Genomic DNA, 15371 nt, shown 5'->3' with positions numbered 1-15371 from the left:
ATCTTCTGGTACACATTAGACACTTTCCCAGTCATGAAAAGTAAACTTTCCAAAACAAAAACTTTTCGAATCCTGAAGCAAAAATGAAAATCAAACCGTTGGAACTTCGACCATTTGGACGCCACTCCTATCCCTGCTGGGAAATTCAGCCCAAGACCAGCTTTTGCTGGTAGCTGGTTTTAGATGGTCTAAGCTGGTCTTTGATGGTCAAGGTGGTTGAAAAGCTGGTCATCCAGTCTAATACATACCCTATTCTGGTAAGCTAGCTTGTTCACCAACTCTTGACCAGCACAGTGTATTTTACATTCGATTTTGGACATGCATGTCGTCCAGCTAGGTGATGCTGGTCTAGCGTGGTCAGGGTGATCATGCTTGTAGACCAGCTAAACCAAGCCTAAAACATGTGCTGATCAAGAGCTAAACTGGTCAAGCAGCTTGATTTGAGATGTGTGTGATGGTACAGGCATGTAGGCTGGACTATGCTAATTGGTGGCTGAAAGCTTTTATATGTTTAGCTGCCAGAAATGGTTCTTTTGTGAACCATTTAGAAGGGTGCCTAAATGAATCTATGAGCGATGCCATTGAAGAACCAATCTTGACTAGAGATGAGTGTGAATGTGAGTGTGAAGAACCTTTAAATTGGTTAAAAATACGCTATATGGACAAAAGTTTTGGGACGCCTGCTAATTCTTCTGAAATCAAGGCTATTAAAATAAGAGTTTATCCTGCTGTCTGCTGTGCAGGGAAGGCTTTCAGCAGCAACAAGAGCGTTAGTGAAGTCACGATGATGGAAGATCACAACTCCCTTTAAAGCCCTCTAGCTACCATGGTGCCAGTAGGTTCATACTTATCTGCTCCAGGGAGTCCTATTCTATTAGCAGTACTTCTCTACAGGTGCTAGACAAGATGTGTGTGTGCATTTGCACTTAAAGTAGCTGAATGCATTCATTAGGAGTGTATCGCATTCAGGCAACGTTTCAATTTTCCAAATCCAGACTTTATCACTTTTGTGGGATCTGCGTTGGGTGATGGAGGTGTTCGGTGGTGTAGGGGCAAAGAGAGAATGAATAGATTCACAGGTTTTTCATTTCGCTGACAGGCTTCTGGAAGCTTAGGCCTAGATACCATCTTGTCTGACACCTCAGAAGGTGCTAGTCGGTGAAGTGTAGTGTTCATGGCACTGTAGCTAAGCAGCACTATAGCTTTTCGCTTGCCATCCTCGGCAATCCTCAATCAGCTTGGGAGAGTAGCATTCTGGCAAGCCTGCTGAGAGCGTCTGTGGAGCGCAGGTGAAGCTTGTAGTCCCTCGTCTTTTCTCATTCATTTATAAAAGCACAGACACGCGGTTAAACGCCCATTCAGGAGCAGCACTGGGTCATTTTGGCTAAAAAGCTCTGTGAATCGTACCGGCCTCTAGAGAACGACACTGATGGTACACTAACGCAGTCGTGCCCACTTCCTCTTTTTGAAGCGAGAGTGACTTGGAGAGTTTGGGGTTTTTCAGAGAGTATCATAGTGTGGGCTGCAGCGTGAGGCTTGAAGTGTGTGCAGCTGGCAGAGACGTGATACACTCTGTTTAAAGCATGGGTCTGTCTGAGCAGTGAACACGGTACTGTGACTGAACCTGTGTGTGTGTGTGGAGGTGGAAGTTAGTGTACATAGATTTTATTCCAAGTCATTTTGGAGCGTTTCTATTGGTCCGTTCATCATGAAATTTGGACAGAATGTAAAGAACAACAGCCAGATTGGGATACAGGATTTTTGCCTGACAGTCTTGACATTGTACCTGTTATTATAAATAGTTTATTACATATTAAAGCTACTAGACATATGTATGGCCCGATGTCCTGCCATTGTATTAAAACAAGCATATGTGTAAGTTGGTGTGTGTGTGGGGCTCTGTCCGCTAATGCAGCAGCTTACACCAAAGAGCTTAAACCAACGTGGCAGATTAAGGGCCCTGATTGCAATTATGATAACCCAGATCCGTTACAGCCACCAAAATATGATCCCCTGAATTAAGATAAGATGGACGGATTTGCGTGGAAATTTAAGACGAGCTGGGATAAAGCAAGAAAACATTTTTTTTCTTTCCTTTTTTTTGAGAACCTGGTTTACTTTTACTATCGTGACCAATCTCTTTTCACTCTGCTCTTTTTCCCCCCGCCGAGCTCAGCGCTCAGAAGAGTGATTTACAGTCAGTGGATGTCGGCAGGTCCAGTCTTAGTTCTTCTGCTGGGCCTCTCCTTCTCCTTACCCCTCAGTTCCCTTAGTCTCACCTGCACCCACATTCATCAAGCTTCTGAGACACCATGCTGGTCCAGAAACAGCTCAGGATGGGTGAATTTATGAAGATGTGGGAAGTTGAATTCTTTTTTCCTAAGAAGTTTGATAGGTCCAAGCTCAAATGTCTGAAATGGTAACTTTATAAAAAAAGGATAACTCCTTTAAAAAGGCTATGGACTGCCGGCGGGCTGAAAGTGTAATTACAAAGTTCTATTACTAAAGTTTCTACATTTTGCGCTGCAGTGCCTGAAGTGTCTGTAGTTACCTTAGTGTGTAATAAGCCTTGCAGTGTTAAAAAGGAGTGAGGTGTACAGATGAATACTAACTTATTCTAATTGTAGATCTTCGTTTTTAAAAGACCAGTGCTTGCATTATTTACATACAATGCAACATTTAAAAAATGGCACATAATCAGTTTTATTCTCAATTTAGTCCCTCAACTAGACCTCCCCTCAACTAGGCCTCCCCTTATCACACAATGCCTCCTCTGAGACTCGTGAAGCCAGCTCACTTCCGCTAACACAGCGTTGCTGGACAGCTGAACACGCTTGGAGGAGAACACTAGCTGCAAATGCTGTAATGACAGCCAGCAGATAGATGGTACAGTACAGAGAGCTTGTGCTGACGTCTAGTTTAGTTTACACTCTACAAAGCTTCTGTTTTCAGAAGGGATGTCAAGTGGTTTCTGTGGGTATGGGTATCGGCAGGTATCAGCAGATAATGGATCAGATATCGGAGAAAAAAAAGAACTAATCTGATTCAAACCTGCCTAACAAATGTAGCCTGAAACAGCACACACTCACACTGTGTGATGTGGTGACGTTAGCTCGTGTTGCTTCCTGTGTGGTGGTGGAGAGTTTAAGTAGTTTGAGTGTGAAAGCCTACTTTCAGACTCCGTTCACACCCAGTCCCTTTATGGGACCAGTATCTGGACTGTATCCTGAGTGATCCGATTGGTGTGTGGGACAGAATATGCGAATTCGCTTGTTGCACTGCAATTATTTCTGGTGTTTCGGTTGTACTTGCAGGGCTTTTGGCTGCTGAGAGACGCAAGTGTTTACACTGCTATAACATGTGGCTCAAATGTGAGTCTCAGACCTCCTCCTGAAGTGGTTTGAGTGATGGGATCAGTATCTGGTTTAAATCTGTGTATTTATATTCGTGTGTGTGTGTGTTTACACCTGCGTTTTTTTGTGGTTTGGCCTCATCCAGATACAATCCTGATACTCAAGACGCGTGGAGTGACCAGGTGTGAACAGGATCTTAGTAAATCGGCTTGCGTATCGGTTCTTGCCAATGCACAGCCTAGTCTGAATAGGAGCTGCGGCTCAGAGTGGGGCTGATTATGTAAGGGGGCTGTGTGTGGGGCGTTAATGGAGGCAGTGTTGTCCACTCCTGAGGCCTTCTGTCCCCAGTGCTCTGCTTCAGGCTGGGTGGCTGTGCCCACCCCTACGCCCCCCAATGTGCTCCCAGCAGGAGAAGAGTGTGACTCTTATCACCCGCTGAGTGTGAGGGCTACTGCTCATCGTCAAGTGGCTGTTGAGCTGACTCGCTGCAGCTGAGAGTCTTTTAAATCTCAGGGGAGTAAGTGCCACTAGCTTGCTCTGATGTTAGAGTGTGTGTGTGTGTGTGTGTGGGGGGGGGGGGGGGGGTATGTGTGTTTTATACTGAATTGGTAGAGTAATTTAGAAGCACTTGCAGCATCAGGAGGCAGTTGTGGTTTGGCTCCTGTCCCTGGATATTTGTTTAGACTATGAGCGCTGCCTTTCTTCCTCTTCCATTCAGAGTGAAAATGCAAAGGTTTTGATAGGCGGTGCTCCGGCCTGACTAAGCGATGTGCTCGTGTCGGGGGTTCTCTGTGGAGAAGAAAAGCCGCGGGCAGTTGAGCAACGCGTTTGCGGGCGGGTGCTGGCAGTGTTTTTGTCAGCAGTGTGTGTCTCTATGCTGCATACCAGAGGGCTTGCATTCCAACGCCTGCAGAAATGCAGAAACGGCCCCGACAAGTTCAAGTGTCACATTTAGGACGGTTTCTTCTGTTTCAGCCTGCAACAAGAAACAGGAGCCAGCCGCCCATTACGCGGCCCAGATCAGAGCGTCTGGAGAGTTCCTTTGAGTGTGTGTGCATGTCTGTGTAAGTGCACCAGGGTTGTAAATCTCTGACCTCTCAAAGATTCGTTCCAGTTGCGATTCTTTAGGAGATGAATCAATGGGTCATGAAATTTGACTCAATTATTATGAGCATTTAAAAGTGGGATATCAGGCTCCAGCTATCTTGTCACTGTCATGCAAAAACCTTGCATCTCCAAAAAGTAACTTCATACGAGAATAAAAGAGCCTTCTTAGATTTCAAAGGACGTCAGTGTAAACAGGTTTTATTCAGGGTTATTTTGGAGCATTTCTCTTGGTCTAAACGCTGATCAGCTGCAGGTTTCATTACTAACAGTGTAATTAGACTGGTTTAATTAGATGAAGAGCAGCAGATAGTATTTTTACCATATCGCCCAGCCCTACTCTCAACTCAAATAGAGGAAGTGATCTCACAAAGATTCGTTCCAGTTGTGATTCTTCAGGAGATGAATCAGTGCGTCATGAAATCTAAATTTGACTCGATTTGTCCGCCCTGTCCAGTCGGCGATGTAGAAGCAACATGGAGAAGAACTTAAACACAGCTACTCCAGCAGCTTATATAATCATTCATTAATCATAATCAAGGTAAAATGTTTAATTAATCGTGATACTATATATATATATATGTGTGTGTGTGTGTGTGTGTGTGTGTAAAAGATTTTATGGAAAACATACGATTTTATTTCAGGTCTTCACAGTTTATTGGGTTTGCAAGATTTGGGGTTAAAGGTCCCCACAGGGTCAGAGTTTGTGTGTGTGTGTTGTGTGTGTGTATGTGTGCGTGCAGGAGTGCCATGCAGTAGCTCTACAGCAGTTGTATGTGTATGTGTGTGTGTGAGGGAACCACAGCCATAACCACGAGTGAGCCTGAGCTGCTTTCACTAAACCTATTCCAGTGTAGAAGGACAGTCTCCACCTGGGGCTTCTGTTCTCATCAGAGCTGTGTCTTCCCTTCCTTCCTTTCTTCCCCCCCTCGCTCGCTCTTTTTTCCACCTTTTTGTAGCATTTCCGTTTAAAGCAGAGGGGTGAGAGATCCTTTGAAGCCTTTATAGCCGTATAGCTATCTATCCCTCCTGTAACAGAGAGAGATCTGAAGTGAGGTGGTGGAACAGAGGAGAAGAAAGAGAAAAGAGGGAAGACATAGAGAGAGGAGGAGAGACGGTGAGAGAGAGACAAGAAGAGAGAGAGAGGGAAGGAAATGACTGGAGAGAGAGAGAGAGAGAGAGACAGGAAAGTTGAGACTGGGAAGAGAAAGTTTAAAAGGGACGAGAGAGAGAGGTAAACGGATAAAGGAAGGAGTTGCTGTGAGATGTGGTGGGCACGAGGAGGGGGCAGGGTGGGAGCCCTTGGCACATCTGGAGCGCTTCAGCGAATATTTCTAAAACATCTGGAGAAATTCCCCGGAATTTAAGGGTCCCTCCTTTTGATTTAGCCCTCTTTTTTTTCTGTCCCTCCTGTAGTCGCCACTCACCGTCTTCAGAGCCCCCCCGCTGCGTCGCCGGAACGTAAATGAAGGGGAGATTCCCATTACAGCGCAGGTCGAGTCATTCCACATTTTTATTATGGGCTAAATTAGCCCCATGTGACCAGCGCCCCTTTGTGCAGCCAGTCTAATGAAGTAGTGCAGCAGAGAAAGGCTGAAGCTGGAACACACCACCACCACCTCCTCCTTCTCCTCATAAAAAAAAGAGGCAAGGCTGAGCTGGAGCCTGCCTCCGCAACCCCCTCCCGCTCCATTCAAACACACACTAATCCTGATAGAAATCACTCATTCTTAGCAGAGTGTGAAATGTAATACCTGTCTAATCCTTAACCATGAATCATGATTCTGAGGGGAACAGGAGGAATTCTCTGTGGTGTAAGATGTCGGTCGGGCTGATGAGGAAACATCCCAGCAGTGCCAAGAGCTTTATCAGTGCGTTGAGTAGAATTGACACGGCCTTTGCAAAGCTTCAATTGAATTCTTCAAATGAAAAACAATGAAAAAGACGTAGCAGAGAGGGTTTTGTTGCCCTGTGATGGATAGATAGCGGCTACTGGTTATATTTTATCTTATATTTTATCTTAACTTAAATTAACTTCGTCAAAATTTCCCCTCCCCTCACCTTTTGTTTACTTCTGCATAGCAGTTTGGTCAACAAAACATATTGAGTTGACCCTCATTAGTAAATGAGCTGCAGCTGATTTAATACTGTGTAGGATGTTTAGTCTGTGGCTCCACCCCCTTTCTTTGTTTTCTGATTATTCCCATCTGCAGGTTAGAACTCCCCTCCGTCACATTATACACACCCCCAGACTGGGAGGCTTTTGACAATGAAGCGCTGAGCTCTTGCTGGGATTTGAACGGATCTCCTCACACTTGATGAGCAGCAGTTAGACCGTAGGGCCGGTCTAGAGCTGTGAAAACAACTATAGAGTGGAGCGACTGCCTAACTGCCTGCTTGTCGAGAGACAGGAAAGAGGTCATAAGTTCAAACCTTATCAACACCACAATCCTCCATTTTTAGGAGTCATAGAATAGGAAGACCTCGTTCCATGTTTCTGACCTGAGGATGGGTATAAACAGATTGAGGGCGGAGCCACAGACTAAATATCTTGCGCAGTTTCAGCTGCAGCTCATTTATTGATGATTTAATAAATGAGGCTCAACTCAGTATGGATTGGTGACCAAACTGAGGTGCAGAAGTGAACGATGTGAGTTAGGAGAACTTCAGACTGAACTAAGTTGAGTTAACTTGTAAAGCTCTCTGTTGTTTTTAACAGTGTAAGGGCTTTGCATGCAGGCTATGGTCTACCTGGGCCCTTGCTGGATTGCCTTTGCGTGACTGATCGATGCATTTCCCTCTTTCTCAATGCAGACCACTCATATTTAGGAGCTCTGACTGCCTCTTGTTTAGCAGAAGCAGAAGTCTTTGACTGCAGTACCTTATTAGCTGCTCATAGGGACTCATTAGCTTTCGATATTGTTGGTTTTCTCCATCCTCTTCCTCCAGCTTGACGGCTGTGTTGCTGGAAAAGAGTGCTCTTATTTTTAAGAGTCTAAGAATTTAAGAATCTTTATCTCTCTCTCTCGCTCGTCTTATTTAGTCTCCCTCTCTTTCGAATGCAGCCAGTTGGTTAATCGTGTCCCCCTCAGTCTGTGCACAGAGCTATTTTCTCTGTGTTGCTGTGCAGATGGCCTACATCTTTCTGCCTGGCTGCACGCGAAACAGCAGGGAGAGACCGATGTGCACATCATCACTGAGGCTCATCTGTGTGTGTGTGTGTGTGTGTGTGTGTACGGCCACGTGTGCGTATGGATTGCCTCTCCTCAATCCTACATTATTTACTCCACTGCTCCAGCATGCTTTCCACTCTGTACACACTGCCTTCACCTTCTGCTATTTCACGAGCGAACACTGTTCCTAGACAGGCGTGACCATGTCCAGGGCCGGGGGATTGGCAGCAACTTCACGCTACAGTACTTATTACAGTACCAGGGTACAAGTCTCGTAGAAGCGCCACAGTACAATACAAGCACCAGGATACGTCACATACGACGTCACTTACGTCACATTATGGTCCGACTGTCATCATGTAACGCAACCGTCATGATATGACCAGAGCAAGACAATGTAATGCAACCTAGCCAACATCCTCAGGTGGGGCTCACATGGGTGGAACGTGGGTTAGGTGGCTTCCAGGTGGGCATGGGCTCTGAGTGGGTTTGTAGATACGTTTTAACTGGGACCCAGTCAGGCTTCACCCAATTGGGCCCCATCGTTACAGCCCACACGGGTCCCATATAGACTGCATATGCAGTATGCAACTTAAATGGGGCCCATGTTTAACCCCTCCTGGTCCCATCACCGACCTGATACACACGCATCTGAAGGCGAAGGTGCTTTGTGTTATTTCTGTGATGGGTATGCATGCTACAGATGTTATTGTGTGTTGTGTGTGTAGTGCTTAACCCTTTCACCCTTTGAGTTCTGGCTATCCGTTTTGGCCCGTGGGGACACTTCATGACTTTGATTCATGTATTCACTGTTCACTTTCTATTTTACCTACCCAGTTTGGAAGGCCAATTACCAATTACAATTACACCAGGAGGGTGAAGACTTGGACACATGTGAAGCCACCACAGGCTCTTTTCGAACTTCCGCTGATGTGGCATCACTAGGTAGCCAGCTTGCTCGGAGGACCACGTGGCTCCCCAGCTCCGATCCGAACAGCTAACAAATGCCTGTGGGGAGGAAGTGCCACCAACCCACCATTGACCATTATTACACTGCTGCGTTCCTTAATGAGGAAGTGTGAATAATAGCGCCAAACAGCTTCCGGTCGTGTTGTAAACAATGGCTGAGGTTACTGCCCATTCCTAAACACACCTATTATTCTAACACACTGACCAGAGTTTCCACTCCATCCATGTTCATGTTTAACATTGTTCAACTCCAGCTGAAAAACTCCACCCATAATGGCTTTTAACGAGGCGACCAATAAAACCAGTTAAACTGAAGAGGAGTGACCGCAGGGCTGACCAGTGGGACAGATTTACTTACATCAGAGATCACCGTTAATTCAGCTTCCGTTTCAACTGTTTGGTTAAAAGTCTCTTTGCTAGTTGTTGTGTTCAGGACCCTTTCTGATGTTGCTAATCTCTCTAATGTTTACATGGACTAAGTGGGAGGAGTTAAACCTGCCTAGACTAACTAGGCTGTCGTCTATGTTGGAGGGACTTGCAGACATGTTAACTGCCCTCTTGTTGGCTGTGCTGGAGCCCAGTGAAGATTTCGAGGGAGAATGAAAACAGGCAGAAGGTCAATAACTACTATTCAGAGCCGGATGTGACGACGTAGTGACTGTGATAAAGTTCTATTAGTCAGAAAAGCTCCAGTTAAGCTCAGAGAACCTGAGTGTCAGAATTCGATTCAGAGACTTTGCCAATGTTCCTTTAACTCATTCAAATCTACAACCGGAGAAGTTGTGCCGTGTCTGGTGTGGTAAGGGATTTAAAGAATTAAGGAGGTGTTGTTGGAGCTGTTGTGTTGTACCCCAGAGCGCTTCACATGCCGCAGGTGGTATGACTTATCAAATAAAAGCATCCAATAAACACTGCGCTGTGTTTCGGTGTTTTAAGTATGTTTGCCACACACTAGTACCTTACAGATATCCCCCTCTCAGATCTGAGCGCAGTAAAAGTAGGCAGAAGCGCTAATACACCCGTGGCCATATTGATTCACACCTCACCAGGAGTCTATTAATGATATATTACCTTATCGGTATTTTGAACCACATCCCCCAGCAGCAACAGCAAGCATCAACATGACCATCAAGCCTCATAATTATGAATGAAGGGCTCTGTCGAACTGATGGAGAGGTAAGGAGAGAAATCGAGGTCTTACAGATTTATTTTTTTATTATTCACACATGCACAAGGGCTGCGTTTCTGTTTCTTTGAAGTGCGACCTTCCAGCAGCCTGTCAGGTCAGCCCGTGCCTCTTGATCCAAATCGCTTTTGCTGCTTTAGTTCAGCTTTTAGTGCAGGCTCTCTGCCTAAACCAAAATGACATTCTGTCTCTCTCACTTAGTATCTGTTATTAGAGATAAGTTTTTTACCCCTCCGAGGCTGATTCCCCCCCCCCCCCCCCCCCCTGCTCTCCAGCAGTGCTTTTTAAGGGTTTGTTAAAATCCGGTCAAATTTAACTTTAAGCATAAAAAGCTTGATTAAAGCTTCCTTGTACCAGGTGGCGTCTGATCAGTAATATTGTAGTACAGTCTGTCCGTCTGTTGAATGAAAAGATCCCTGCTCAGCCCGTCACCATACTTACATCAACAGCTTATCGTCCAATGTATCATGGCTGTCAACCTTGTATCTGGGTTTTTTGCTGTTTTCCACTTTTTGATGTTATGTGAATCTGGCAGATGTTCTTTACATTGAGTCCAAATTTCATAATGAACGGACCAATAGAAATGCTCCAAAATTACCTAAAATAAATTGTTTCTACATTGACTTCCATTATAAGCTGTGAAGGTTTTTTCCTTCTCCTGTAAAGTTGCCGTTTTGGAGATACGAGATTTTAAGTAATTTTACTAAATTGCTTGTTGTTGAGGCTGGAAGCTGTTCATCCTACAAAGTCCTTTAGAAGGAATTTGGATATTCCACAGTTACATCGGTGGAAAGCTGATTTCCGTTGTGCAGGGTGAGCTTGAAGGCACGAGTGAGCTCATGAGTGGATTAATCTTTGCTTCTGCACTTGATTGGCAGCTGCTCGCTGCTTTGCCTCCTCTGTTGTTTGTGTACGAAGACCCATGGTATTTGCCTGTCGTGAGATGTCACCTTGCATTAAGTGCACATCTTAGTCACTACTTGAGTGATTTACCCAGAGCACATTGGCATTTCCCTTCCAGTTCTCTAACTTGTGCTTTTTAGCGTTTAGCGCGCGGCTCTGCCCAATTTGTTTTGGATTTAATTCCTTGACTAAACCGTACCGCTGTGCTGCTGCTTCTACCATACTGAGCTGTGTAGCCGGCCCTGTAGGATTCTAGTTTCTTAAGGCTAAATCAGAAGTATTTAACCATATGAGGCCATGCAAAGCACTACTGCATATAAACCAACTCAGTGATGTTTGCTGTTAATAATCCAGTGAAATGACCTGCAGATTCAGCTCAAATGAACAGAGATTACTTCACTGATTCTCTAAGGTTCTCTCGAATTCAGAGGTATTCTTGTACTAGTGATTGTGTCATTCTGCATAAAGTACATGTGTATTAAAGGGCACCCATCTTAAGGCTGAGATGCTATACAGCATTTCCAAGAAATGCAAAGTATGACTGAAGAAAGGCTCTAACACACTCTGCTTTGCTGCAGATGTTAAGATGTCTTTTAAAAAGCTTTGAAAATAAAAGAAAAATGTTTCAAAATGTGAAAAATAAAATGCAGCTATAAAATAATAACTGGAAACATTAGAAAACCATTTAAAAGAAAAGTTTATTATTATTATTATTATTATTATTATTATTAATAATAATAATATTAAATATTATAAAGCTTTAAAAATATTAATCCAAAAAAATAACAAATATTACAAAAATAATAACCAGAACTGTTAGAAAACGCTTTGAAAAGTTAAAAGCTTAAAAATAAAAGACAAATGTTGATGAAATATGCTATGAAATAATTACTGAAAATGTGAATATGAATAAAAAAATAATAACTAGAAATGTTATAAAGCTAATATAATAACTGAATAAAAATAATATTTAGAAATGTTAAAAATAATTATAATAAACATAATAACTGAAAATTAAATATTAAATATTAAATATACAGATTTTAATCAACTTAAATGGATGACAGTCCTTTGGTTGATGACACATTTCCACTGGTTCTTGCCACTGCCTAATTTTTGTCCTTCACAAACAGTGCTGCTTCCTGTCTGTAGCCGCCGTGTCCCTAGTGGCCATGTGTCTTTATCCATCTTCTTTTATGCACTATGGAGCAGTATCATTGGCTCTCTACGGTGGACCACATCTCCCTCCCTTCCTCCCTCCCTCCCTCGTCTCGTCCTGCTCTGAAACTACAGATAAAGCTGTAGTCAACATTTGTTTTGTAAATGACCACATGCTGTAGCAGCGTAATCCAGCCTGCAGTCCGTCGCTCAGTCATGTGACCTGACCCAGTTTTTTTTTTTTTTTTTTTTCCCACTCTCTCAGAATTCTGTATTTTGGTCCCCCTCACTCTTTCTCTCTCTGTCTTTTTTACACTCCCTTTCAGTCTGCATGTATCATGTGGAGCACGTGTGTGAGAAGTGAGAGTAGTGCAGATTTTCAGTGTGTTTAAAAACGAGAATTTCTGAAAATTCTATTGTTGTTTTCGAGGTGAATGCGAATGTGTCTGGCTCAGAGAGAGAGAGAGAGAGAGAGAGAGAGAGAGAGAGAGTCACTGCAATATAAGCATCCCATTTATATAGAGAGAGACTGATTCAGGGTCATTATAACATATGCAGAATCAGCGAGGCGTCTGCAGCTTGTTGGTACACTCTGATATTCTCTCAGGGCGGCGTCCTGCTTCTACAGAAAACACGCTAAGGTTGTGTTTACTAATGGGACTGTGAATTGGCGAGAGCCCGGTGATACGGTACGTACCATGTTTGCTGTGTAGGAAAATATTGATATGCTTGAGTGTAGTGCGTTGGACTTTTCTCAAGAACTAATTTGGGAGAACTCTTTATTTATATATATATATTGGGATAAATGACGAATGAGGCGCATTGTGTTTATTAGGGATGAACTGATCCGAAACTAGGATTAGATATCAGTCCTGATACTAACTAAATTAGCTGGATTGGGTATCAGATAATTAGTCTGATTCAAAGGACTGATCTATTCACAGACCCGTTTCTTGAACCACTGGTATTTTAGGCTTCATAACCCAGGATCAGAGTGACCTACAGACATCATGCATATATCAAAGCAAACAGCAAGACTCCTCTATCCCCTATCTAACCGGCATCAACTATCAGTGAGTAATCCAGCTTTTCTTCCGTATGAAGAGCTCATCTTTAGTCTCATAGACTGCGAATGTCAGAATAACAGTTCTGAGCCCAGACAGCACTGTGTCGAGGTCCAGCTGTGTTATTAATTTTAGTGACCAATAAACAAAAGCTGGGTTCATTTATATCTGTATTCATTTGTTACAGTTCGTTTTATAAAGTTAGTGAAGTAATGATTATGTCAATCCTGATGCCTTAGGTCTCTCCCAGATGGTCAGGTATATACATTTACATTTACGGCATTTAGCAGACGCTCTTATCCAGAGCGACTTACAAGGTAACTCGTATTACAGAGGTGGGCCAATGTAGTGTTAGGGGTCTTGCCCAAGGACTCTTATTGGTGTAGCGCAGCATGGTCACCCAGACTGGGAATCGAACCCCAGTCTCCCACATGGTGTTGTTGTAACACAATGGTAGGTGGTGGTGTTATCTGTTGTGCCACACCAACCACATATAGTTTATCAATTCAGCAGTGCTATTGGATCGGTATCGTAACACTAATATTAATACCATTAATATTATCATAGACTTTATAGCCGTTATAGTCATAAGCACTGTACGTATCATGATTACGGCTGTAGGAAAATATCGATACACTTGAGTGTAGTGTATAGATAGACACCCCATTTTCAGTGCATTTACTTTCACATGCTAATAGAGAGTGAAGGAATGTGAGTGTGTCTCTCACACACACACACACACAGCGTGTGAATGTGTCAGTGCCAAATAAGAGCTGAATTGCTTTCATTTTTTCCCTCCAACATAGTATGCTTTGTCATGGACATAATGAGCTGTTTTTCTGAGAGCCGTTCTGCGCTACTGGTCAGTGTACGGTACGTGTTTACGTCCAACACAGCGGCCCAGTCACGTGGTCTAACAGAGGAAACTATGAGACAGCACGTTTTCACTGTGCCTAAATTACTGCACTTACGACAATATACACCTACAAAACTGAAGAGCAGGTAACTGGTGTGGTTGGCTTTGCTACATGAACGACTGCAAAGAAGACCACAAAACTAAAGCCAGTTTATTCATTTGCTCATGAATTCTGGTCAAATCTGGATAAATTCCTGCAAGACATGCAGGCCTAGACTGTGCTTAACCATGACTGTGAGAGCTAGTCCTTTACTTCAGACCATAAATTTCCAAACTCTATAAAAATGTTAATTTTGACTAGCACTCATATGGGGTTTCTAGTGGTATGTCAGTGCTATGTTAACGTTAATGCACATAAACACAGTGGGCCTCATTTATCATATAGAATTTCCCTAAATTTGTTCTTGAGAAAAGTCTAGGTCAGATTTATGATGTGTTTGTAAAGAGCAGAATTGTTCACAGCTGTGGATCCCATTGTCCCCATAACTCAACAAATCCCAAATAATAAAGCAAGTAATAAAAAAGTCTTCTGCATAAGATAAGAACTGTATAAGTGGGATTTTAAGCAAAAGAAATCTCCATTCTGGGCGAAAGATAGACATTTGAGGCTGGTAAAAGATCTATATTTGACCTCGTGTGTAGCAGCTTAACAATAACTCCTTTAGTAAAGTGCATTAGAACTGACTTCTAACAACCTGGTTGGACTGTGGCTTGTATTTACAGTCAGTGATCTATCTAAGGCTTCCTGAAGGCCCTAAAAAATATTTGTCTCGCAAATTTGATCACTTTCTGATCACGTTGATCAATCTGACATGTAAGGCCTTTAGTCCAGCTCATGAAGGCCTAACTAATAGGAGAGGTCGCTTGGCTGTATCTGCCTTGATTCCTCCTCAAAACTTTCAAGAGGAAAGAAAAGCATAAATGTAATTCCTACAACAAGCAGGGTAATAAAATAGAACTTAAAAAGTCTAAATCTGGCCCTGTGTGATGTTCCACCTAAAAATGGAAGTATGAGGTGTTGTCATGCCAAACTGTAGCCACACTCATAAAAACGTGGAATTAAAATGTTTTTAATAACAAGTCAGTCAGGTTTCAGGTTGTTTAGTTCAATGTTTTGAATAATGTGTAATTGACTTATCATCCTCCTTGAAGAAAAGGGTGCGATCAGGAACTGAGCCTTTTTTAATTCATCAAGAAAATTATTCTCACCAACACCAACTTTTAGAGCTTCCTGCCTATTAGAGTATCATCGAATTCTGGGACTGGCCGGTTCAGACAGAGGTATGGATTAACAGCAGTAGCTTTATGAAGAGCACTCCATGGCGTATGAGGATTGGGGGCAGGTATTTAGCTTTATCTGTCTGTTAAATGGAAGAGCTTCAAGAGCTTCCAGAGCTTCTAGAGTGTTTACACAGCAAATGGATTCCTCACCCGTTAGAATATCATCCACCTGACTGACTCGTGCTCCGGGTTTCGCTTTCATTTTGAGTGCTTCTACATGGAAATGCAAATGTTGAGAGATTTACACAAATCAGCTTCAACATA

The 15371-nt window shown here is 43.2% G+C and overlaps 1 protein-coding gene across 5 annotated transcripts in view; it reads left to right on the top strand.

Annotated features, from left to right (window-relative positions):
• Nucleotides 1-15371, top strand: part of rxraa (retinoid X receptor, alpha a) — a 243853-nt gene that overhangs the window by 96488 nt on the left and 131994 nt on the right. The window lies entirely within an intron of this gene.

This window comes from Salminus brasiliensis, chromosome 18 (assembly GCF_030463535.1).
Source record: "Salminus brasiliensis chromosome 18, fSalBra1.hap2, whole genome shotgun sequence".
NCBI lineage: Eukaryota > Metazoa > Chordata > Actinopteri > Characiformes > Bryconidae > Salminus > Salminus brasiliensis.
Note: the sequence above shows the minus strand (reverse complement) of the source record. Positions and strands in the feature narration are given on the sequence as shown.